Source organism: Pleurodeles waltl, chromosome 5 (genome assembly GCF_031143425.1).
Source record: "Pleurodeles waltl isolate 20211129_DDA chromosome 5, aPleWal1.hap1.20221129, whole genome shotgun sequence".
Classification (NCBI taxonomy): Eukaryota; Metazoa; Chordata; class Amphibia; order Caudata; family Salamandridae; genus Pleurodeles; species Pleurodeles waltl.
The window spans coordinates 513448512-513474885 of record NC_090444.1 but is presented as its reverse complement, the minus strand read 5'-3'; positions in this window follow the sequence as shown (position 1 = coordinate 513474885).

Here is a 26374-nt window from a genome sequence, read left to right as displayed (position 1 = left end):
GTGGGGGTAGTCTGCCTCCTCTCTGCACTAGAAGCTCTGAAGAAATCTCCCGTGGGTCGACGGAATCTTCCCCCTGCAACCGCAGGCACCAAAGAACTGCATCACCGGTACCCTGGGTCTCCTCTCAGCACGACGAGCGAGGTCCCTTGAATCCAGCAACTCTGTCCAAAAGACTCCCACAGTCCAGCGACTCTTCAGTCCAAGTTTGGTGGAGGTAAGTCCTTGCCTCCCCACGCCAGACCACATTGCTGGGAACCGCGACTTTTGCAGCTACTCCGGCCCCTGTGCACTTCCGGTGGAAATCCTTTGTGCACAGCCAAGCCTGGGTCCACGGCACTCTAACCTGCATTGCACGACTTTCTAAGTTGTCCTCCGGCGACGTGGGACTCCTTTGTGCGACTTCGGGTGAGCACCGTTTCACTCCTCTTCGTAGTGCCTGTTCCGGCACTTCTGCGGGTGCTGCCTGCTTCTGAGAGGGCTCCTTGTCTTGCTGGGCACTCCCTCTGTCCCATGACGCAATTAGCGACATCCTGGTCCCTCCTGGGCCACAGCAGCATCCAAAAACGCTAACTGCACGACTTGCAGCTAGCAAGGCTTGTTGGCGGTCTTTCTTCAGGAAAGCACTTCTGCACGACTCTCCATGGCGTGGGGGATCCATCCTCCAAAGGGGAAGTCTCTAGCCCTTGTCGTTCCTGCAGAATCCTCAGCTTCTACTGTCCAGTAGCAGCTTCTTTGCACCCACAGCTGGCATTTCCTGGGCATCTGCCCATCTCCGACTTGCTTGTGACTTTTGGACTTGGTCCCCTTATTCCACAGGTACCCTCAACTGGAAATCCATTGTTGTTGCATTGCTGGTTTGTGTCTTTCCTGCAGAATTTCCCTATCACGACTTCTATGTCCTTTGGGGAACTTTAATGCACTTTGCACTCACTTTTCAGGGTCTTGGGTTGGGCTATTTTTCTAACCCTAACTGTTTTCTTACAGTCCCAGCGACCCTCTACAAGGTCACATAGGTTTGGGGTCCATTCGTGGTTCGTATTCCACTTTTGGAGTATATGGTTTGTGTTGCCCCTATCCCTATGTGTCCCCATTGCATCCTATTGTAACTATACATTGTTTGCACTGTTTTCTAATACTATACTGCATATTTTTGGTATTGTGTACATATATCTTGTGTATATTTGCTATCCTCATACTGAGGGTACTCACTGAGATACTTTTGGCATATTGTCACAAAAATAAAGTACCTTTATTTTTAGTATATCTGTGTATTGTGTTTTCTTATGATATTGTGCATATGACACTAGTGGTACTGTAGGAGCTTCACTCGTCTCCTATTTCAGCCTAAACTGCTCTGCTAAGCTACCATTATCTATCAGCCTAAGCTGCTAGACACCCTATACACTAATAAGGGATAACTGGGCCTGGTGCAAGGTGCAAGTACCCCTAGGTACTCACTACAAGCCAGTCCAGCCTCCTACACCCACTCCAAACTACCCGTCTCAAATCCAATCCACCTCCTCCCAATCCAGTCCACCCTACTACATCCCAATTTACCCCACTCCAGTCCACCACCATCCACCCTACCCCAATCGAATCCACCCCACACCAATCTAATTCACCCCAATCCAATCCACCGCACTCCAATCCAATCCACCTCACACCAGTCCAATACACTAACCCCAATCCACACCACTCCAATCCAATCTATCCCACTTCAATCCAATCCACCCACCCCAATCCAATTCACCTTTCTCCAGTCCAATCCACCCCACACTTATCCAACCCACCCCACTCAAATCCACTGCACTTCAGTCCAATCCACCCCACTCCAGTCCAATCCAACCCATCCACTCAAATCCATTCTACTCCATTCCAATGCAATCCACCCCACTCTAATCTGATCTACCGCAATTTAGTCCACCCACTCCAATCCACCCACCCCACCCCAATCCATCCCACTCCAATACAATCCACCTTAATCAACCCCACTCCAATCCAACCCACCCCAGTCCAGTCCAGCCCACACCAATCTAATTGAGCCCACACCAATGCACCCCACTCAAATCCATTCTATGCAAATCCAGTCCACCCCACTCCAATCCAATCCACCCAACTCAATCCAACTCACCCCAGTCCAATCTAATATACCCTACTCCAATCCACTCCACCCCAATCCAAGCTACTCCAATCCAATCTACCCCAATCAAATTCACCTCAATCCAACCCACCCCAATCCAACACACCCACCCACCCCACTCCAATCCAATACACCCCAATCCAGTCCACCCGACTCCAGTTCAATCCACCTCACTCCAATCCACTCCGCCCTATCCAGTCCACCCCACTCCAGTCCACCCCACTCCACTCCAATCTGCCCCACTCCACTCCAATCCAATCTGCTCCAATCCACCCCACTGTACCCCAGTCTAATCCATACCACCCAAGTTCAGTCAATGCCACTCCAATGCACCCCGCTCCAGTCCAATCCTCCCCACCCCATTCCAATCCAATCTGCTCCACTCTAGTCCACCCATTCCAATTCAATAAATCCAATACACCCTACACCAATCCAATAAATCCAATCCACCCCACTCCAATCCACACACTCCAGTTCAATCTAATCCACCCCACTCCACCACTCTCCAATTCATCCCACTCTAAACCACCCCACTCCACTCCACTCCACCCCAATCCACCTCACCCCAGTCCTATCATTCCAATTCAATCCATCCACTCCTATCTAATTTAATCCACCCCACTCCAATCTACCTCAATCCAGTTCACCTCACCCCATTTCAATCTGCTCCACTCCAGTCCACCCCACTGTACGCCAATCCACCCCACTCTACTCTAATCCAATGCAGCCTACTACCTTAGTCCACTCCAACCCACTCCACCCTATTCCACCCCACTCCACTTCACTCTACAACACTCTCTGCCACTCAACCACTGAACTCTACTCCCCTCTACTCTACGCCACTACTCCCCCACTCTATGACATCCCACGCCATTAACTTTTAGCCATGCTGAACAGCAGCTACATTGGTGTACATCATGGCAAAAACACACTGCCAAGCCCATAACTCTTGTATAGGCAAGACCTATTGCCTATGTCAATGCCTGATATTTTTATTATTTCTCCTACCACTCTCTGCAGCGGGTCTATGGAGAGAGTCTCCAAAGGAAAGAGCAAAATCATGTGAGTGTGAATCTTCCTCAAATCAGACTAGATCCTTTCCCCTCTGACCTCTGGAGGTGTTTTTTCTCAGCCTGTATCTTTAGTGTTCATTTGCTAAATTTAGTCATGGTGTCCTTGCATCGTCCAACATCTCAGGCAACATGCTCACTTTTAGAATTTGTTAGACATAGGATCCTAGATTCATTTGATTTAGGTCACATCATTATTACGCAGGCCACGCCCCTTGTAAATGACTTCTGATCCCGCCACGTTGGTCATGCCGTACATAGAGCCCGCCCCCTTTCTTAGCCCACTTTGAGCCCTATCTGTGTAAGTTCCCTTCATTATCTACTTCCTTTACATTTTTCTAGGCATTTTTCAATGTGTAATTTTGAAACGGACAGTGTTGCTCTGCTAATACAGTCACACGCGATAGTAAAATGGATGTCAATGATGAGTGCAAGCTCTGAATAGGCTTGCTGGTTAGAAGTGGCAGCATACACTTCCTCCTCGTGGAATCTAACAAGCCATTGCTAGGCAGCTCCTGACATAACCTTGAACCCCACACACCTCAAGGGCCACACATACCACATTCTTGGGAGAGCTCATGCCTAATTCTTAGCATTGTCTGGGTGCCTTTAATATAACATCACACCACCAGGTGGAGCACTGACATTGGACTATGAGAGTATATTGTGAATAAACGTACGTTATGTTGACGTGCAAACGATATTATCCATAGGGATGCTTCTTTTCGCAACCACCTAGTATCACGTTATGATGTTCCATACACCTCTGCAGTATGGTTCAGAATACAAATGGACGTGGTTCGCACCTACGTCAGTCCGTACTGTTTCAGCCCCTCTGGGCGGTTATGATCTTGGGCTCCAGTATTTTGGTCACTACACAGAGCACAGCAGGCCTGGTTCATTGCTGCCCTGTGGGCCTGAATGACACATTTGCAGATCTTAAATATTAATCATTGACAGGTCTGGTGGCTCAGTGTGCTAAAACACCCAGTGGCAAAACATCCAACTGACCTCAGGATCACAGGTTCTAATGCTGACATGGCTCGTCAGTTCTTCATTGTTTGCAGAACGATAAAAAGAGTACCGTTCGGTTGAGTAATAATGAACATCTGGTATTCAGTGGCAAGGTGCCCAGGCATCCCGGATTTGTCGGGACTGTCCCGGTTTTTCACTAGCTATTTCGAGAAATTTAGCTCATGTCCCGGTTTCTTAGAGGGTCAACCCAAAACAGTGAGAGGTGCCTTTTTGTGTTCACAAAAGCAAGGATAGTTAGCAACTGTTATAAGAAAGCAAATTAATTAAAAGACATAATACTGGATTGAAAAAATACATTTTATTTATGTTCTTAGTGTCTCTTCTGGAATTCTTTGCTAACGAGCGCTGGCATTCTGTGCGCTCAGTTGAAGTAAAAATGTAGTCCTTCATCTATTTTTGTGATATGTCCCGGTTTTTGGCTTTAAAATTCTGGTCACCCTAGAGAATGTGTGCTTCACAAATTCTTCCACTATTTAAAATAACTATCAACAAAGTATGGGGAGATTAATAATAATGTAAACCATGGGATGTGATTCATTTGAGATGCTGGGTTTGGCAAGATATATATATATATATATATATATATATATATATATATATATATATATATATATATATATATATACATATGTATATATGTATATATATATGTATGTCACCTTGAGTGTTTCTGCTTTCTTCTTGCAGGTGGTTAGTGTTTTTTCTACATGTGCTGAATATTGTATACGTTTTTAACCGGAGGGATAGAATTTATACTGGACCAATGTCTGCAGCTGATTGGGTGCTAGGACCCATGATCCATTGAGGGCGGCTCTCCATAGACTCTCCGCCAGAGCTCGACGTCAATGTTTCTGTCAATGACCTAAGCTTACCCAGACTATGGAAGTCTACCAAGGCTACCGTGTCCAGAGCTCGTGGACATGGAACCAAATGGGTTGGCAATGGGAAGATAGGGAGAAGAGTCAGGTTTGGACTGGGACATTAAAATAAATGTGCCCCTCAATAGTGAATCAGATAGTTAAACAAGCATTGGCAATAGGTATGCTTATGAATGCACTGTCAAACCAGACTTCAAATTCCATTTGCGTTAATGAATGAATCTCACCTGTGCTGCTGCCAGAAAAAAGAGCCATAAATTATCTAGTTAATTACACACTTTAATAGCATTACAATGGCATGTATGCCCCTAAATGTTCACACTCAGGTAGCTGGATATATAAACAATATGTTCACAGCTGTGTGGAGGGCAAGCATTTTTTGTGGAAGGGCACAATGTATACCTAATCAAAACTCCTGGCTCCCAACATGTGAGCAGAGGCAAAGCCCCTCCCCGGTGGTTCTCACATAATTTTCTGGTGACAGCTGTGCTGTCAAACCAGACCATAAAAAGTGGCCCATGTTTGTAAATTTGGACAGCTTTGAACTTGACAACCTAACCAGAATTTACACCAATGCTTGTGTTGGGTCACTTAGTAATCAGTGGCTTTTTCTGGAAATGTTCATAGGGGTTTCACATAACCCGCTAGTTCCTATGACGGCAACTGTGGTGAAAATGTTCTCATCTGTACCGGATAAATATATTCCTGCTTTGTAAGTGAGCTCAACGTTCGGAATGCATTGGTTGAAAGTAATATTTTATTACAGGAACGAGGCAACCCAAGGTTGTGCATACGGCTGTCATTGTGCAGGCTCTCGGGTGGTTCCTGCGTTGCAAATGATTGCAACATTCTAACTGAATTGGTTGAAAGATGAAGTTATTTCCAGGAAGAGCGCAGCTTGGTGGTCAGATGTTAAACTTTGAAATGTTTCTAAACGTCTTTAAGCTGTTACAACATGTTGTTGTCAGAATTCAATTACGTTTTTATCTCTACCCACGGCTTATCACTGCTTTACGCCACTTCGACACTGATAAATCATTGCTGCACCCAAGGCATATTATTGGCTGTCTATATGCCATGGCTCAATCAAGGGTCCTCACTACTGGGGCACTGTCTGTGGGTCTGAAGCTGCGTCGCAGGACCAATCAGAGTACACCCCCCTGCTCGTTCCCCTCAGAAAGGAGCTACTATGCAGCGGCAGGCCCACGCACAGATCCAGCTCTAGAGGGAGGGCCAGGTGGGCCAGGGCCTCCCAGAGGACCTCCAGGGCCAATCCAAGGCCCATTTACAAATAGAAAACCAGCTTTTGTTCTTTTTCTTAATGAGTCCCCTGGGCCTGCAGTCTCACTTTCTCAGCTTAATTGTTTAGCTTTGATGGATAACACCAGTGCTATGGGTTGCTTGAAGTGCGTGAGACAGGTGTGAAGTCTGTCTGGATGGTGTAGGTTATCATGCATATGTGAACAGCAGGGGTACCTGTGACACCCTCACTACATCAAAAGAGACCCACCCAAGCTCCCATCATACAGTACTTAAGAGGCGCCATACACCAGAAACAATCTGAATGGATTTTGCTACCATAGAAAAGTAGCTTTTTGTTTTATTTTCTTCCTGCTGTGGTGTTATGGTTACCTTGCAGGGCCATGCCGAAATTAAAAAAGTACAAAGCACCTACTATACAGAGAAAATCGAACAAAGCTCTAAATCATCAAAGGACATTTTTCGTATCCTAAAAGATATTACTACTCTCCAAACGTACACTAAAGGTGTAGAAGGTTCCCAAAAACACAGTAACGACTTAGCTTCATTTTTTCAAGAAAAGATCTTGAAAATCCATGCAGCCTTTCCGTCAAGTGATAATCACCCTCTAGTTATAGATGATCATGGCTGCAAGGGCTCTGTAACGTTTAAGCAGATTCCTTCTCTTACCTTGGAAATAGTCATGTCAGTAATGACCACACTTAAGCCTGGCTCCCCGCGAGACCCGGCTCTGCCGCCAAATTTAGGACTTGGGGCCTCGACAATAGGACCAGTACTAACAGAGTTACTAAACTTGCGGTTACTGAAGAAGAAAGGAAACGCATGGATCAGGGCTTGGTATCAGCAATAGTGTTATTAGATCTGAGTGCCCCATGTGATATGGTTGACAACAGGGTCCTACTGCAAAGAATGGGGGAAAGTGGAGTTTCAGGAAACGCCCTACGCTGGCTCTCCTCATTTCTGGATGCACGCACATTCCAAGTGTTGGACCAGTCCTTCTATTCCAGCTGCTTTAAGAGCAACTTGGGAGTGCCACAGGGCTAATCTTTGAGCCCTACACTTTTCAACATATATATGGGTCCTCTGGCAAAAATAGTGGAACCCTTTGGTCTCATTCCTGTATCTTATGCCGATGACACTCAGCTGGTCGCCTCCTTCTCTATTGATCAGAACTCCCTCAATTCTCAACTTACTCCATGTCTGCAGGCGATCTCCAAGTGGATGCTGGATTCCAAGTTGAAGCTGAATGGAGGGAAGACGGAGATTATGTTTCTGGGGGCTCAGGCCAAACCAAATCTAGCCTCTCCCGCTCTAAGGGCATTGGAGATCTACCCCCACCCAATGCTAACATCAAGAGTTTAGGAGTATGGCGAGATCCCTGGCTAACCATGGACCACCAGGCAAAAATGTTATCTTCCGTTTGCTTTGGCCTACTGAGACTGCTCAGGAAAATTCAAAAAATGCTCCCGTTTATTGCAAAGAGGCTCATTATCCAGGCCCTAATAATTTCCTATTAGATTATGGAAATACTCTGTTCCTCAGAGCAACAAAATACGTGGTGAAAAAACTACAGGTGGTGCAAAATGCTGCTGCCCGTCTCCTTCTTAAACTATCCAGCCATGAGTCGGCCAGCGCCGCATTATCTTCTATGCATTGGCTCCCTATAGAGCAAAGGATCACATTCAAATCCTTGTGCTATATTCATAGAGCCCTATACGGCAAAGGCCCACCTCTTTTGAGAACCTTAGCCTCTTTCCACCTCCCCACAAGACAGCTTAGATCCTCCTCTGCCACTCTTGCATCCATTCCCCTTGTCAATAAAACTAGATGGGGAGGAAGAGCGCTAAGCTTTCTTGGATCTAAACTATGGAACTCACTACCATTGAATTTACGACAAATCAGTCAGGAACTTCCATTTAGGAAGTTACTGAAAACCTGGCTGTTTTAGTGCTGGTTACTTGGGTTGTGTTTTTGAGGATTTCCTAATAGCGCTGGGAGGCCTCTGGGTAGCTATGCGCTATGCAAATGTTCTTAACATAACATGTCACATTTTGATTTTTCTGAAGTGAAACACATTAGTCGAGTTTCACTGACCAGAACTAGCAGCTCTCTTGTGGCAGAACTGGCAACATGTGCTGCTGCTTTCTCCTCTATTCCCACTATCCATCGCCTGCTAATATAATTTGAAATAACTTAAGGCACAGACACCACACTTTGAGGCACCAGTGACTGTGTGTTTATTCTCTCCTAGAAAATTCTCTCTTTTGTTTATATGAGTAGCGCTAAAACGATTGTGGTGCTGCTGCAACAGGTCGTAAACAGATAAGATAATGAAGTAGGCTAATGCACTTGCCAGCGAGATGTTCCTACGTTCTGTGGCTTCACAAGTCCAAATCTTACTACTCAGTCTTTTATTTCCGACACAACAGTGGGACAGCAAGCTGGGTAAATAATTTTTTTCCTGTCATTGATTTAACAATTCTGAGCTAGCTGGTGTCCTGGATCTGAATAAACATGCTTATTTGAGCTTCAAACAATTGTGTTGTTTTGGGGAATTTTGAAAGGTAGGGTGCGTAACTCACTTAGACCTCTAAATGTTTTTAACTGCTGAGTAACTAGCAACTGTGGACATGATCATGCCTTTTCATTAGATGTCCTGAAAAACCCAGGGCTACAGTTTTCAAAACGGTGGTGCTAGAGTGTAGCGGCCATGATCAAACTTTCCAGAATCTGGACAAGAGGAAAAGTGAAGAGGCACAGAGTTGAGAGCTGGAGAGTGAGTCAGGGAGAGAGTCAGGGTAGAAAAGATGAGGTTAAGGAAAAAGAAAAGGAAGGATAAGACAAAGGATGGCAAGGAACGAGGTGGATGAAATAAGAGCAGAAGGGAATAAAAGAAATAGCATGAATAGAGGGTTGATTAGAGAGGGGTATGAGGGTCTTGAGTGTCATAAAGTAGAGAAGCCATTAAGGATGCTGTGAGAGGTGGATGAAGGAGGATGAAAGATGAGTTTGAGAAAGTAGCATGAAGGAGCAGTAAAGAGTTGGAGAATGATGAGCAAAGTATTTGATGGGAGTAGGGCAGTGGGTAGGCATGCACTTAGTGGGAAAGCGATGAGAGAGAGGTGAGTAAAGGGAGAGGAGTAGGGAAGGATGAAGGCAAAGGATATAACTATTGGAGGATCAGTATACTGAGAAAAGAAGGTGGTCAGAGAGAAGGGAGGTGAGTAAATGATCAGAGGTAGGGGAAGGACCAGAGTCAGAGGTTGAAGAGACTAGAGGAGATTGGTAAAACAAAAGGGATAGGAGGGGAGAATGATGGAGAAAGAAATAAAGAGTGATGGAACCAGGAGAGACTAGTGGGAAAGAGGAAGAGAAAAAGAAAGAGGCAGCAAAATGTCAGTCAAAAATGTAGGAGCGACATTTCAGATTTTAGGCACTCGCTTTACCTGTACATTTGCTCTTTGTTCCCCTTAAAATACATTCTGCTCAAGAAACTGGCAACCACATATTTTTGAGAACTAAACACCCAATGAGAAGTCCAGTCATCAATCTCAGGAGCTGTATCTTTGGCACAGTGAGCAGCTACGGGTAGAAACAGGCCACATTTGATGTTTAACTGGTTCTTCTCAGGTTGCTAACTTTGATTGCTCTTCCAATGCTGATCACACTTTTTTTAATTAAATATACAGCCGTAGGCACTAACCACAAGTTTAGAAATGCTCATAACTCCATAATATTTCTTTAAAATACACATGATCCCCAGGTTTATGTAGATCTTGTGCATGCTCATAAGCACACTATAATCCAGGCCTTGGTGCTGCCATTGTTAAAATGGTGGGAGCTATCAGCGAAGAACGCACCCACGGCTCACCTGTGCATCCACACAAGTACACTCACAAACACTTGTATAGTAGCAGATCAAGCTTCCTTTACATACACAACATTATTACCCCTATATGCATTAGCAGTGAAGGTGACACTGACTGAAGATGCTGAGGTGGAGAGAGAGGAAGGTGAGGTGGAGAGAGGAGAAGGTGAAGCAGAGAAAGGAGAGGGCGATGGGTAGGAAAGTTAGGGTGCAAGGGAGGAGGGTGAAGCAGAGAGGAGGATAGCGAGGAAGAGAGGGAAGATAGTGAAGGGAAGAGAAGAAGGGTGAGTCAGAAAGACAGGAGTTTGGGGAAGGGAGTGAGAGGAGTAGAGAGCTGAGCGAGAAAGGTGAAGGGTGGGGTGGAGACAAGGTTGAGGTCAGTGCTCAATTTGTAAATAAAAACGTGCCAGTGCTCAAACGCTCTCCTCTGAAACACGTGGCTGCTGCATTTAAATGTGGGAGCACACAATGCGGAGGCAGTGTCATCCTGAAGCCATATCGGGCCTCTTTAATCTATTTACAGCCACTCCCTGCCCCTCCAGCTCACTCTCGCTGCTTTCTAACTTTGTGACTTTTTTTTCGCTTTTCTCTTCCTCTGTCTTTCCCATATGTGTCTTTTGCTCGCAGGAAATGTTGAGGCAGAAGAATAAGCCCCGGCCCGCAAAAATAAGTGCAGGTGCTGAGCACCCGAAACAACAAGCACAAATTAAGCACTGGTCGAGGTAGAGCGAGAGGAAATTGATGCATAGTGAGAGGATGGTGAGGTGGAGTGAGACAGGAATGTGAGGTGGAAAGAGGGGAGTGAGGTGGGGAGAGAAAGACAGGGTGTGGCAGAGAGAGAGGAGTCCATGGCAAGGAGAAACGAGGATTAGTTGGAAATAAAAAGGATGAGGCAGAGGAAGGGAGGGTGAGGGGCTGCTAGGAAACAGAGGGTGAGTTGGGCAGGAGAGCAGGTTGAAGCAGAGAGTTGGAGTGTAGGGGAGAGAGAGAAAGGTGTGTGAGGCAGAGAAAGCAGAGGATATAAAGCATGTAGGTACAACACCCCAGAAATTCAGAGTAAAACTAGTAGACACAACCCAGACAGTAGGTAGAGTACAATTTCAATTTCGCTTTATTGTACAGTTATTTAAAACCTTTACACGCAAACAGCAATCAAGATTGAAAACGTACAGGAATAAAAATACCACATATTAGAAATGTAAGGTCGTAATTTAAAAAAAATAGAAATAATTTTGAACAAGCATTTACAATGCAACGGGTCTCGCGTTTGCTCATGTTAGAGCTGATCGCGTTGTAAGCTCCTAACCCGACTTTTCACCTATCGGGCAAAAGTGCATTTATGTACATAACCCGAAAAAGTGAAATTAACTATGTAAAGTGCTCGACTTCTGCCAAGCGAGATCGCACTCGTAAATTAGAGAAAAAGAAGTCCACAAGCCAGATGGAAAACAGCGAGCCTTGCATGTTTCCCATACTTGGTTGCTGCGCTCAAGGAGGGCTAGCCACCGGAAAAGGCATGACCTATGCATGCCTTCGACTAATGAAAGCAAGCAGATTTTATTAGGCAAGCACACGAACCAATAGAAAACACTGACGTGAAGTTGACAGGGCTCGGAGCCCTTTTCTAAATACTAAAGCGTCTGGCTGCGATACGCATGCGCGAGCGCATGCAACGCAGGCTCGACCCTAAAAACTACAGCGTACAAATTCTAGTTCCTAACCTCCTAAAACAGGGATGAACCTTTATCTCGGATGATAGAAACAAATTGCACATTGCATCTGGCCTGGCCCAGCTATGGACCTGCAAAATTTGCACCAGGCTCTGTAAAAGAAATCTAAAGTAATTGCCTTGTTGGAAAACTACCAGATGTGGACCCTGTCCGTGCAATTAAAAAATACCAATGCTAAAATTGATTCGCAACTGTAATAGATTATGAAAAGCACTAAGCAGCTACCGAAGGCTGCTGCAAAGCAGTAGAATCTGAGCACTAAAACTAGAAGGCAGTACGCAATTAAAGCCACGGTAGACAACATATTTTATACTAAAGCGCTGTGTGCAGAATGTGCCATTTAAAACTAATGTATATGGCCTGGACATTTAAAAGCAGTGTGCAACATACGCTCATGACCATGACAGGCCAGACAGAAAGCGACCTCTACAGACATTAAAGTGTGAGGTGTAGAGCTAGTCGGAAGCATGGATAGTCCCCTCCCATTTGGATCAATGGATGCAATCAGCAACGCATAGCTGTGACCAGGTGCAAGTATGTCATTGAGATGCAGTGTGCAAAGTTTGCAAGAGGTTTCGACAGACCCAGCCTGTAGACAACATCTTGGCCATGCAGCAATAGAGCAGAGCGAATAAACAGAATATGGGAGTATAAAGTGTGCAGAGCAAAGCAGGAACAGTACGATTACAATGCAACAATTTGATACTGTGCTGTTAAACCCCTAGAACAATTGCTTTTGTCCAGTTCTATCATGGCCATCCGGAGATACTTAATGGTTTTAACGTTTAGAAGAGCGTTAATAGGGTTCAGGCTAGCAATTACTGCCTGCCAACAGGTGCGGACTTTAAAGCTGATGAATTCAGGTCAGAGAAGAATTCTCCTTAGCTGCAACACAGCGGGGCAAATGCATAAGATATGGATTCGAGTTTCTTTTCCTTGGCAACAAAGACGGCATCGCACGTTGTGGCATTCTGAGCGCCGCCATGCAGGGAGATGGGCACGCAGGTTCCTCTCACCCAGCCTTAGGGCCGCAATCCTGGCCGAGAGCCATACAGGATAGGTGGAGGGAATGTAGTTCTGCTGCTTACTGGAGACATAAGAGTTACTGTCTGACCAAGCGTGAGAACGCTTGCATAATACTGCCAGGTCCTCCAGTTTTGACAATTTTTTTGCTGTTAGAGTTGATCATTTCTTAAAAGCCTGGTAAGGAAGTCGGTTGCTCCAAGCACCTGCCAGTGAAAATTCAGTCAGTTTGTTGTCTAGATACTGCCTGTATGATAAAGTTAGATCAGCACCCTGTAGTTCATGTCAGATTAGGCCATGCATGGACTCTTCCTGTGCAAAACGAGGCCTATGGCAGAAATTAAGAAAACAGCTACCTCTTGCCCAGGACTGTTTTGTGATGTTAAATTCAAGTCTCACTTGCGCTGGGGAAGCTCCCTTTGGTAGCCGGAGAGCAGTGTTGTAAATTCCAATAATCAGTTTATCTATTAACCTGGCCTCCCTACCCAGAGTTATTTCACTTCTGTAGGTTAGTACGCGAACGAGTTTTGCTTTCTTTACTTGCAGGAGGGGATCCACGCTTGGGCCTTGTAGTTTAGTTGCGGGTGTTGAAAGACCAACTTTTAAGGTGGAGCCTTTGTTGTTAAAAGCGCAGAAATGGGGTGCAAATGATCGCTTGCTATCCAAGTGAATGTCCAGATTTTTATAGTCATTGCAATGGCGGAGCCATGCGCCATTAAGCTGCCACCCGCTATGGTGAGATGAGTTTGGGCCAAATGTGGCTGTCATAGCTTTTGCTTGGTTAATTTCCAGTCCATCCCTAGTAGTGTAAGCGCTTAGGGTGGTGAGCTGCTGCCGAATCTTTGTCTGACTGAGGAGCACAAGGTCATCGGCATAAAGCAGGTGGGACCACCCAACTTGGGTAGGTGACAATTTGCCTCATCCAGGAGCTTTGACATATCGGCTATGTAAAGACTGAAAAGCAGGGGAGCAACAACACAGCCTTGCTTCAGACCAGATTTTGTAAAGATTTGACCAGCACCCAGGTGTTAGTATACAGCTATTCGATTGCTCTTAGCAGAGTACGTGGAAGCCCCCAGTGCAGCAGTTTGTACCAGTGACTTTGAAGTCCACAAAACAGGAATGGAGCACCAGTTTACTCCTGAATGCTTTGTCACACATAAGAGCCAGAGCCATCAAATCTGAGGTGGTGCCACAGTTGTCTCAGAAGCCACACTGATTGGAATAATCTGGCACTCCTCTGCCCAGGCTCTATGGTCGTCAAGTAGCAAACTTGCATAGATCTTAGCGTCAATATAAATTAGAGCAATATGATGGTAATGGCAGTGGTTGGATTTCAAACACCCTTTGAAGATAGGCTGATTGATGGACCCTCTCCACGAGTCTGGGATATTGTCGGGTGCCAGGCAGTAGTCGAACAAGGTGGTTAATACCTTAGGCACAAGGGGGTTAATACCTAATAGGTAGAGAATGCTGCTTATTCCCCTACAAGACTTTCTTTTATGTCTAGAGCCAGTTCTCAGACACATGGAAGATGCTAGGCAACCCCATTCATCTTCATGGCCACCCATGCTTCTTCCTGGCCCTTCTAGATCCCTCATCCTGGAGCTGGGCTACATACAGTCATGCATGTTCAGTTTGTCGGATTCAATACTTTGTGCTGCTTGAAGGTGCATGAATTGCTAAAGGACGTCAACAATCTAGATCTTCATATTCTTCTTGTCACATTAGATATTGTTATACTCAATTAGCTCTCAAGCCTTCAGATCAACTGTGCCCGTATCAGGAATATGTGTGCTCATGTAACCCACAGCTCTGCCCCTGCTGTAATGTGACTACATTTAACTTTGATTTTATCAGTTAGGTCATGAGCTGCAGCAAGCACAACTCAGAAACAGTGCTGTCTGCAGTTCATGCACAAACTCCAAGACAGTTAATGTATGCACTTAAGTGCAATTGCATAAATTCGTGCACAGCTGTGCCTTGCACAAACAACTACGTTCATGACAGTGTCCCTGGTTTAAATCTGAAATCTTCCTCACTTCACTTTCAAATGGTGCCCCATCAAGTTTGGCACCTGAGACTTCATCTGAGAGGTATATCCACAAACTTCTGTGGTTGCAGCATATAGATGGTGTTGGGAGGATTTAAAGACACATCCGACATATGAAAAGTCTTCCCTATTTGATAGTTGGGAAATAGTCTCTACTGAAAATGACCGTCCAGCCACAATTCCTACATCTTTTGCTGGCAAATCCAGTGGATTGGTCTTTCTCTAACAGGACCAGACCCTGCTTCCACAGGTTGGGATGGAAAAGTACAACTGCGTGTGTTAACTACAGCGTCCCAACTATGCCTTGTGAGCGGGGTGGTTTGATGTCCTTGAATATATTACATCTCTCGCACACTATGCCTTGTACTGGTTCATAAATGCAGACCATCCACCCCAAGAAAACATGGAGAGTGTAGCTTCTGTCACAAACATTCACCTTATCAGATAGATTCTGCTAAGGTCACACAATGAATTGCTCACTGAGCAAAATCCCCTGAGCTGTGCTCTTCTGAACTTGGTATTTATCACCCACCAATTATGGGATTCTCCTCTGATGTAAAATGGAGAGATAGAATGGACCAGGGAGGGGAGAAGGCCATGTAAACCATTTCAGGTCCTAGCTCACCTCCTACCCCTTTATCCATGCAGGTTTTATCAATCAATCAATCAATCAATCATAGTATTTATAAAGCGCGCTATGTACCCGTCAGGGTTTCGAGGCGCTGAGGGGGGGGGGGGGGGAGCGCTGCTGGTTTAGCGGTCGAAGAGCCAGGTCTTGAGGAGCCTTCTGAATGCGAGGAGGTCCTGGGTCTGGCGAAGAGATGTGGGGAGAGAGTTCCAGGTCTTGGCGGCGAGGAAGGAGAAGGATCTGCCGCCGGATGTCTTGCGCTGGATTCGGGGTACGATGGCGAGGGCGAGGTTGGCGGATCGGAGTTGACGTGTTGGAGTGTAGAAGTTGAGTCTGGTGTTGAGGTAGGAGGGTCCGGTGTTGTGAAGTGCCTTGTGAGCGTGGGTCAGGGGTTTGAAGGTGATCCTCTTGTCTACCGGGAGCCAGTGGAGTTCCTTTAGGTGAGGGGAGATGTGACTTCGGCGGGGTATGTTGAGGATCAGTCGGGCGGAGGCATTTTGGATACGTTGGAGGCGTTTGATGTCTTTGGTTGGGATGCCTGTGTAGAGTGCGTTGCCGTAGTCAAGTCTGCTGCTGACGAGGGCCTGGGTCACCGTCTTTCTGGTTTCTGTTGGAATCCACTTGAAGATTCTGCGGAGCATTCGAAGGGTGTTGAAACAGGAGGAGGAGACGGCGCTGACCTGTTTGGACATGGTGAGGGCGGAGTCCAGGATGAAGCCGAGGTTTCTTGCGTGGCTGGCAGGGGTGGGTGGGGGTCCGAGGACGGAGGGCCACCATGAGTCGTTCCAGGCCGACGGAGTGCGTCCGAGGATGAGGACTTCCGTCTTGTCGGAGTTGAGTTTCAGGCGACTGTTGTTCATCCAATCGGCAATGGATTTTAGTCCCTCATGGAGGTTTGTTTTGGCGGTGAGCGGGTCTTTGGTCAGGGAGAGGACGAGCTGGGTATCGTCGGCGTAGGAGATGATGCTGAGATGATGTTGGCGGGCCAGTTGAGCGAGGGGGGCCATGTAGACGTTGAACAACGTGGGGCTGAGGGAGGATCCTTGGGGGACGCCGCAGATGAGGTTGGTGGCTTTGGAGCGGAAAGGGGAGAGACGGACTCTCTGCGTTCTGTCGGAGAGGAAGGATGAGATCCAGTGGAGGGCTTTATCTTGGATGCCGGCTTCCTGGAGGCGGGTCAGTAGGGTGCGGTGGCAGACGGTGTCAAAAGCGGCTGATAGGTCGAGGAGGATGAGGGCTGAGGTTTCGCCGTTGTCCATTTGATGTCTGATGTCATCTGTGGCGGCGAGGAGGGCGGTCTCAGTGCTGTGGTTTCGTCTGAATCCGGATTGTGAGGGGTCCAGGATGGAATTGTCTTCGAGGAAGTGGGTGAGCTGAGTGTTGACGATCTTCTCGATGACTTTCGCTGGAAAAGGGAGGAGAGAGATCGGACGGAAGTTTTTGAGGTCGTTGGGGTCAGCCTTGGGTTTTTTGAGGAGGGGTTGGATTTCTGCGTGTTTCCAGCTGTCCGGGAAGGTGGCAGAAGTGAAGGAGAGGTTGATGATCTTGCGGAGTTCGGGGGCGATGGTGGCGTTGGCTGAGTTGAAAACATGATGGGGGCAGGGGTCCGTGGGGGAGCCTGAGTGGATGGTGTTCATGGTTGCTATGGTTTCTGCCTCGTCCACGTGGGTCCAGGCGGTGAGGCGGCAGTCGCGGGAGGAGACGTCGGGGGTGGGGTCTGGCGGTGGACCGGTGATGAAGCTGTTGTGGATGGTGGTGATTTTCTGGTGGAAGAAGGTGGAGAGGTCGTCGCAGAGTTTCTGGGAGGGCGGGATGTCGTTGGAGTTGGCTTTCGGATTGGAGAGTTCCTTCACGATGCCGAAGAGTTCTTTGCAGTCGTGGGCGTTGTTGTTGATGCGTTCGGTGAAGTGGGCGCGCTTGGCGGTGCGGATCCGTTGGTGGTGTTCGCGGTTGGCGTTTTTGAGGGCGGCGAGGTTGTCGGGTGTGCGTTCTTGGATCCATTTCTTTTTGAGCTTTTGGCAGTTGCTTTTGGAGGTGGTGAGATCGTCTGTGAACCAGGCTGGTTTTTTCTTTCCTTGGATGGTGGTGGGTTTCTTGAGAGGGGCAAGGGTGTTGGCGCAGTCGAGGATCCATTGATGGAGGTTGTTGGCGGCTGTGCTCGGGTCGATTGCGTCGGGTGGAAGGTTGTTGATGAGGGTGCTGGTCAGTTGTTCTTGGGTGACTTTGCCCCAGCGGCGGTGGGGAGGTAGCTGGATGCGGTGTTGCTCTGTGGTTTTCTTATAGGTGAAATGGACACAGTGATGGTCAGTCCAGTGGAGTTCGGAGGTGTGGCTGAAGGAAATGTGGTTGCTAGAGGTGAAGAGGGGGTCAAGGGTGTGACCCACGATGTGGGTAGGTGTGTTGACTAGCTGGCGGAGACCGAGGTTGAGGAGGTTGGAGGTCAGTGACGCGGTGTTGACGTCGTTGGCATTTTCCAGATGGTAGTTCAGATCTCCCAGGAGGATGTAATCCAGGGAAGCGAGGGCGTGGGTGCTTGCAAGGTCGGCGATGGTGTCGTTGAAGGGGGCTCTTGGTCCTGGAGGGCGGTAAATGAGGGTTCCTCTGAGGGTCGTGTTGGGGTCCGTGTGGATCTGGAAGTGGAGGTGTTCGGCTGTCCTGAGGGTGTCGTCCGAGTGGGTGTGGATTTTGAGGGTAGCTTTGTGAGCGATGGCTATTCCGCCGCCGATTCCGTTGGTTCGATCTCTTCTGGTGATTTTGTAGCCGTCCGGTATGGCGATGGCGATGTCCGGAGACGAGGAGTCGTTCCACCAGGTTTCGGTCAGGAAAGCCACGTCAGGAGCAGTGGTGTCGAGCAAATCCCAGAGCTCGATGGCGTGTTTTCGTGCGGAGCGGGTGTTGATGAGGATGCAGTTCAGGTGGTTGGGGTTGGATGTTTTCGTAGTTGGATTGGTCGTTCTGATGCAGGAGAAGTTGCAGGTACGACAGGAAAAAGGTCCTTTAGTGTGCTTCGGGGATGCCAGGTAGCATTCAGTGGAGGGGCCGGGGTTGAAGGCGCGGAGTTCGTTGATCGAGTAGCGGATGCGGGGGGCGCGAGGGCCAGGGGGTGTGGCGCTGGGCGCGGTCCAGGCGCGGACGGGCGCAGACGGGCTTGCCAAACGTACTGAATCTCAAAGCTGTGGCCAAATTCAGTAGCTTTTGGGGGGCATCCATGCTGATGGTGGTGGGACACAGAAGATGGCATTTTTTGAAAACGCATAATAGTGGGTTTTTGACATCCTTGATTATAGATGAGGGCAAGTCACTGAAAGCTCGAGCTAGACTCAAGCAATATTCCTGGTCATCCCATGGTTCTATTGGAATCTCAAACCCAAAACGAGCCGAGCTTTCACAGGAGATGTGGCCAGGAGGCTTCAGTCGCTGACCATGAAACATAGGGAATTAATTTTAAATTGGTTCTGCATCTTGAGAACATCAGAAAATCTTTCTGTGTTTCGAATAAAAGCTATAATATAGTCTGTGTATGTTGTAAAGCACTCATGTCCTTGGGTAACGTTTGCCCTCTGTAAAACTGCCAGAAATAAAACGTGGATTCTGCCTATCACCCACTCTCTAATCTCATCCTCTAAGAAATAAGGACAAAGCATTAACTTTCGACGTCAGAAAGGGATATCCATACAGTGGGTGGATTGCAATGTGTGAAACTTGAAAATCTGATATCAATCCTGGCTTTTCTGCTTGACCAAGCTATATAGTCCTGGGCAAATACTTTATTTCACTGACCCTCTTTTTTGTCCATTATCACATATGAGAGCACCTTCAAGTACGCATGTTCATGATGTGGACTGTGCAAAAACCACGTGTTTGTTTGATTTAATAGCCTACAATGTTGCATCATCTATAATAGGAATGTAGGGCACGTACAGGGTACACACCGGATCTGACTTGCAGCTCAGTTCACTTATAGCATTATCATCGGGGCAGGGAGAGGAATTTTTTTCAGTGCATGTTAAACTGTCACTTTTAATACATTTATCTTGATGCAGAGATACATTCTGATTCACTAAGATGAACCACTTTCAAAGAAGTACACTTTTTGAATTTTGAAGAAAGCTTATCACATTGGAACATGATGCTTGTTGTATGATTTGCATGGCAAATATTTTCATGGCTCGACTTCTGCACAGGCTTCTGGAGCCAGAGTCGATTCTTGGCTCAGCTCTCCCTGTTGATATGAGAATCTGTGAAGCCTCAAGCAATAAAGAACAAAAAATATACAATTGACTAGAGGTCTTCTAACTGTGGTGGGGGCAGGCTCTGGCCAAGATAAACACAGCCCCTGGGTAATAGACACATATACAATGCTGAAAACAATATTTTCTTTTTAAGGTAAAAAAGAGAGTTACAGTACTTATATCCTGGCTTGGAATAGTAAGAAAGTGTCAGAACGTGTGTGTGTGTGTATATGTGTGTGTGTGACTGCAATTTCAAAAGGGATAACATAAAACAACTGACATGTTTGGCATAATAAATATATTCCGGGCTGCCAATGTTACAGAATAATTGTAAAAAATATGTTTGCTGTTCTGGGGCGCTAATAATTATTTTTTTTTCCACAAGGCACATGTCATAAAAAATGTGTAGACTGTGGCAGACGTGGCGACAAGAACTATTTGGAAACATTAAAGTTGGGGTATAAATACAAAGATATAGGTTTAGAGGTGCAATACCTAATCCTCCAATAACCAATTAGATGACAACATCAGCCTCATCGGTGTGAACCAGCACTCTACAATGACACTTCCTATGTTATTTTGTAGGCACACACTCTACTTCTGGTCAAACTAGTAGCAGGCGTATAAACACCAAAAAGTGTCAAGGCACAACTGAAAAAAGGTGGCGCTGCAGTGCAAAAAACATTACAACACAAATAATTTGTTAATGCACGCTGATTTCCAGTCAATCTCACCAGCAGTTATTATTCTGCGTGCACATAAGGGAGCAGAGCTCTCTGGCTGTTCACCTTGCAGGACTTCTTAAGCCATGAGCATTGAGCAAGGTTTTTGAGGTGAAATGCTTTATCCTGATTATCTTGTGCTTTAGCTTCTGTCCCTGTCTAACATGTTGTTTTTAGTGGAGATACTTGTCCTCTGTATTTTGAAAGAGAAGAGTCCAAGGGTTAAAGGACTACATATATTTGACCACTTCGACCTTCTGAGGTACTTCCATGTCTTACATCGGCACATCGGAAAACCCCAAAATGGATGACTTTTGGCGAAATCATACATGGACCTTTTTGTTCTACATAAAAATATAAAACAATTTATGTCACTTTTCGGACACCGTAAAGTGTATAGTGTGAAACAGAATAGAAAAGAGGGACATTTTTGCAAGTTAAGTAAAACAATTGTGGAACTGGTCAAAAAGAAGTCTGAGATCAAGGTGCCTTGAAGGCAGAGGCAAACATTTAGCCCAGGGCCTAGTCCTTCAGACGCCCATGCTCAGGGTGAACAGCTACATGCATTTTGAGTGTTTTGTGTGAATGGAGCCTGTGGAGACCCTCTGTGTTCCTTTCATAGCAGTGGTTGAAGTGCTAATAGAACATGGGAAAGGTGATCCTAAGTGCTAAGCAGGCGAGCCCAGGACATGTAGAAGTGTGTGGTTAAAAAGAACAAAATATTTTTCGACTATTTTGTTGATATTCCATCTAAAGGTAACCACACATAAAATGTAATACACACACCTTAAACGAAAAATGAATGCAAGTTAATCAGTGAGAAATGCACATTTTTACATTGTGATAGCTCAGCTGGTGAATGCAGTCGTTTCAAAAGTAAGTGTGTGTAACCAGTCAAAGACATGAATCCTGGTTGGCACAGTGGGGAATGGTGACATATGTTTATAGTTCTACAATGTCTTTACCTGCAAGTAAAAGCACTGTGAAATATGCAAGTCATAAGTTTAAAACTGTAGTACACACCGTATAAGCACAACATGTACAAAAAGATTTAGCGTGTAAGATAAAATATACTTTTAAAATGTATATTTTAGTAATACACAATCAGGCTGTACCTAGTACAAACCTTTCATAGTTTCTATTAGAAGAATGCACACTGAAACTGAGCTGATAACACCCTTATATTACCTCTTAAAAGAATAAGCCTTTGTCACCGTGAAGCCTCAAGTTACTCCATCAAGTAAATCCATGTACTGGCTCTTAAGCAGCCTTGAGATTTGCTGATTAAGCAATTGCACGCACATTTCTTCCCGGCAGCAGGCTTAACAGTGCAAGAGACCCCAGCCCTTCATTTTCACCCAGAGGCACCTCAATGTCAGCTTTAATGATTCAGGTACAGGTTTTTTAACAAAGTGTAGGGGGACCGTTTTTGTAAGATTAAAAAGGATTGGGGATGTTGTCCCTAATAGATCCTGCTCACTTCAGTCGCTGCTTCATATAGTGTGTATGTGTGCATGAGGGAAACAACATGCAGTGCTATAGCATAATCTACAATACTTGAGAAGAAAATATAATTTTTTACTTACAAAAGCTGCATTTTGACTTACTTTGTATATCTTACAGTTGAAATGTATTTTATGGTTTTACAAAAACAATGTTACAAATAGCAGCGGGTCCTGCAGAGCACAGCCCTCTTGTGCAGTGTGATGGAACAAAAGTACAACATTAACAAAACCTCCCAATCACTCCCTTCCCATCTCTTGTAGTACTCAGTCTGCTATAGTAGATTGATCCTATGTGGTGTACCTATTGTTCACCCTCAGGCAGCCCTACACCTCATGCACCATGCTTTCATAATCAGCCAAATGCAATACACTGAGGTATCTGGGTCAAGTCAATTCAAAGAATTCGGAAGACAGCAGAATAATATATGGTCTCCATAGTTCTCAGTAGGGGCCCGATGGGGAAGTGTTGGAGGCTGGCCTGGCTTATAGTGGGTACCAATGGTACTTACACCTTGTGCCAGGTCCAGTTAACCCTTATTAGTAGATTAGTAGTGTTCTAGCAGCTTAGGCTGATAGAGGTGGCTATAGCAGGTCAGCCAAGGCTGAACTAGGAGACATGCAAAGCTCCTACTATACCACTTATATCACAATAGGTACTATATCATAAGAAAGACAATACTCAGGGTTACTAAAAGTAAAGCTACTTTATTTTAGTGACAATGTGCCAAAAATATATCAGAGGATATACTCCCTTAGGAGGTAAGTAAAATACACAAAATATACACACAAACCAAAATCAGGTAAGTAAAACAGTCAGAAAGAAGAGCAAACACTGTAGAATACACTAGGATGCAATAGGCCTAGGGGCAACACAAACCAAATATTAAGAAAGTGAAATGCAAAACACGAATGGACCCCTAGGCTAGTGTAGTGTGCAGAGTGTCACTGGGAGTGTAAGAAAACACTAAGGGTGTCCAAGATACCCCACCACAAGACCCTGGAAAGCAGGAGTAAAGTACTACTATTTCCACAGAAACACACTAAAGTCGTGATAAGGGATTTTGCAAAGACCACAACAGACTGCAAAGCACTGAAGACGGATTCCTGGACCTGAGGACCTGCAAAGGAAGGGGACCAAGTCCAAGAGTCGCAAAAGTGTCCAGGAGGGGCAGGAACCCGCTAAACCCTGGATGAAGGTACAAAATGGCTGCCTCCAGATGGAAGAAGCGGAAGATTCTGCAACAACAAAAGGTGCTAGGAACTTCTCCATTGTGCAGAAGATGTCCCACAGCATGCTGGATGATGCAGAGTTGTTTCCTTGGCAAAATACTGCAAATAAGCCTTGCTAGCATCAAGAGTCGCGGTTAGAGAAAAAGGGTGCTGCCTGTGCCCAGGAAGGACCAGGATGTCGCCACTTGGGTGAGGAGACAGAGGGGCCTTGAGCAATGTAGAGAGCCTATGCACAAGCAGGAAGCACCCACAGAAGTCTTTGAACACGGGTTCAAGAGGTCTGAACACGGCGGTCGTCTCAACACTGCAGAAGGAGGTCCCACGACACCGGAGATCAACTCAGGGAGCTGAGCATCGCACAACAGAGTGCTGGGGACCAAGGCTCAGCTGTGCATGCAGGACTTCATGGAAATGTGCACAGAAGCCCTTGTAGCTGCAGTTCACGCAGTGCACAGGATTACTGTCTGGAGAGGGGAGGCAAGGACTTACCTCCTCTAAATTTGGACAGGTGGACCGCTGGACAGTCTGGGTCACTTGGGTCCACTACCTGTGTTCCAGGGGCCATGCTCCTCAGGATGAGAGGGGCCCCAGAGTACCGGTGAGGTTGAAGTTTGGTGCCTGCTGAAGCAGGGGGAAGATTCCGTCGACCCATGGGAGATTTCTTTGTGGCTTCCAGTGCAGGATGAAGGCAGGCAGCCCCCAAAGCATGCACCACCAGGAAACAGTCAAGAAAGCCGGCAGGATTAGGCGCTACAATGTCGCTGGCAGTCTTCTTGCTACTTTGTTGCAGTTTTGCAGGCATCCTGGAGCAGTCAGCGGTCGATCCTTGGCAGAAGTCGGAGAAAGAGGTGCAGAGGAACTCTGGTGAATTCTTGCAAGTCGTTATCTGAGGAAAGGCCCACTGGAGAGACCCTAAATAGCCATCAGAGGAGGATTGGCCACCTAGTCAGGTAAGAACCTATCAGGAGTGGTCTCCGATGTCACCTTCTGGCACTGGCCACTCAGAGGCCTCCAGGGTGCTTCACACCTCTGGAAACAAGCTGGCAGAGGTCTGGGACACACTGGAGGAGCTCTGGGCACTACCCCTGGGGTGGTGATGGACAGGGGAGTGGTCACTACCCTTTCCTTTGTCCAGTTTCGTGCCAGAGCAGGGACTGGGGGTTCCCCAAACCGGTGTAGACTGGCTTATGCAAGGAGGGCACCATCTGTGCCCTTCAAAGCACTTCCAGAGGCTGGGAGAGGCTATTCTTCCCCAGCCTTTAACACCTATTTCCAAAGGGAGAGGGTGTAACACCCTCTCTCAGAGGAAATTCTTTGTTCTGCCTTCCTTGGACCGTGCTGCCCAGACCCCAGGAGGGCAGAACCCTGTCTGTGGCAGCAGTGGTAGCTGCAGAGAAACCCCCCGATAGCTGGTTTGGCAGTACCCGGGGTTCATAGTGGAGGCCCGGGGATGCATGGAATTGGCTCCCCAATACCAGATTTGGATCAGGGGACAGTTCCATGATCTTAGACATGTTACATGGCCATATTCGGAGTTACCATTGTGAAGCTACATATAGGTATTGACCTATATGTAGTGCACGTGTGTAATGGTGTCCCCGCACACACAAAGTCTGGGGAAATGGCCCTGAACTGTGTGGGGGCACCTTTGCTAGTGCAAGGATGACCTCACACTTAGTAACTTTGCACCTAACCTTCAGCAAGTGAAGGTTAGACACATAGGTGACTTATATGTTACTTAAGTACAGTGAAAATGGCTGTGAAATAACATGTGCGTTATTTCACTCAGTCTGCAGTGGCAGTCCTGTGTAAAGGTTTGTCTGAGCTCCCTACGGGTGTCAAAAGAAATGCTGCAGCCCATAAGGATCTCTTGGAACCCCAATAACCTGGGTACCTAGGTACCATATACTAGGAAATTATAAGGGTGTTCCAGTGTGCCAATTGAAATTGGTAAAAGTGGTCACTAGAATATAGTGACGAATATAAAGGCAGAGAGAGCATAAGCACTGAGGTTCTGATTAGCAGAGCCTAAGTGACACAGTTAGTCACTACACAGGTATACACATTCAGGCCACAAACTGTGAGCACTGGGGTCCTGGCTAGCAGGATCCCTGTGAGACAGGCAAAAACAAACTTACATCCATGTAAAAATGGGGGTAACATGCCAGGCAAGATGGTACTTTCCTACAGGAAGTTAAAGGTAGAGTCAGGCGCTCCATCCCCAAAATACGCCATAGCTTATGTAACCACACTGTGTGCTTAGGAAGCGCCTTTGAACACCAATTGAAAGGAACAGCCTGCAGCACTCAAGGCTAGGCCAATGCGTCGTCCCCTACGCAATATGAGTGAAAAATTCAACAGGTTTGGAAGACCCAGAATAGTGTCAGCTGGAAAGCGTAGCAATTGAGTGTTGAGATATTTATCATTGTCAGTCAAGACCATTTCCCAGTAAGGTTTGAGCTTCGGACGATCCCAGAGAAGATGAAGCAATGTCCCTGGGGCCGCACACCCTCTCCAGCCCTCTGCGCTATGGCTGCTGTTGCCCCAGTGTAGGTCAAACAAGAATTTGGTAGCAGTAAGTGGTGATCGTAACAGCGGTTTGTACGTCTGCGATGCTGCGCACACAGTGTTGCACCCTATGACATATCTCATCCCACTCCTTGTGTCTCAGTGTCTGCCCCAGTTCCTGCTCCCATTGTTTCTGTCTGGGGTTTTATCCTTGGAAGGTGCATGATTAGGATAGTATATAATTCAGTAATGAGGCTTCTGTCAATGTCCTTAGAGAGTAGTCACTTCTCAAAGGGAGGGAGCGGACGCTGAGCACAGTGATGCATGCTTGGGTGGATGACCCAGTGCCTAATTTGCATATAGTGTAGCCGTTTTGTTTCTGCAAGCCCATAGACTGTCTTAAGTTGAACAAATCAAAGAGGACTGTCGGCATCAAAGAGGTGGCCACTGGTCGGCAGCCAGCCACCTGCAAGGTCACAAATTCAGTGGGAT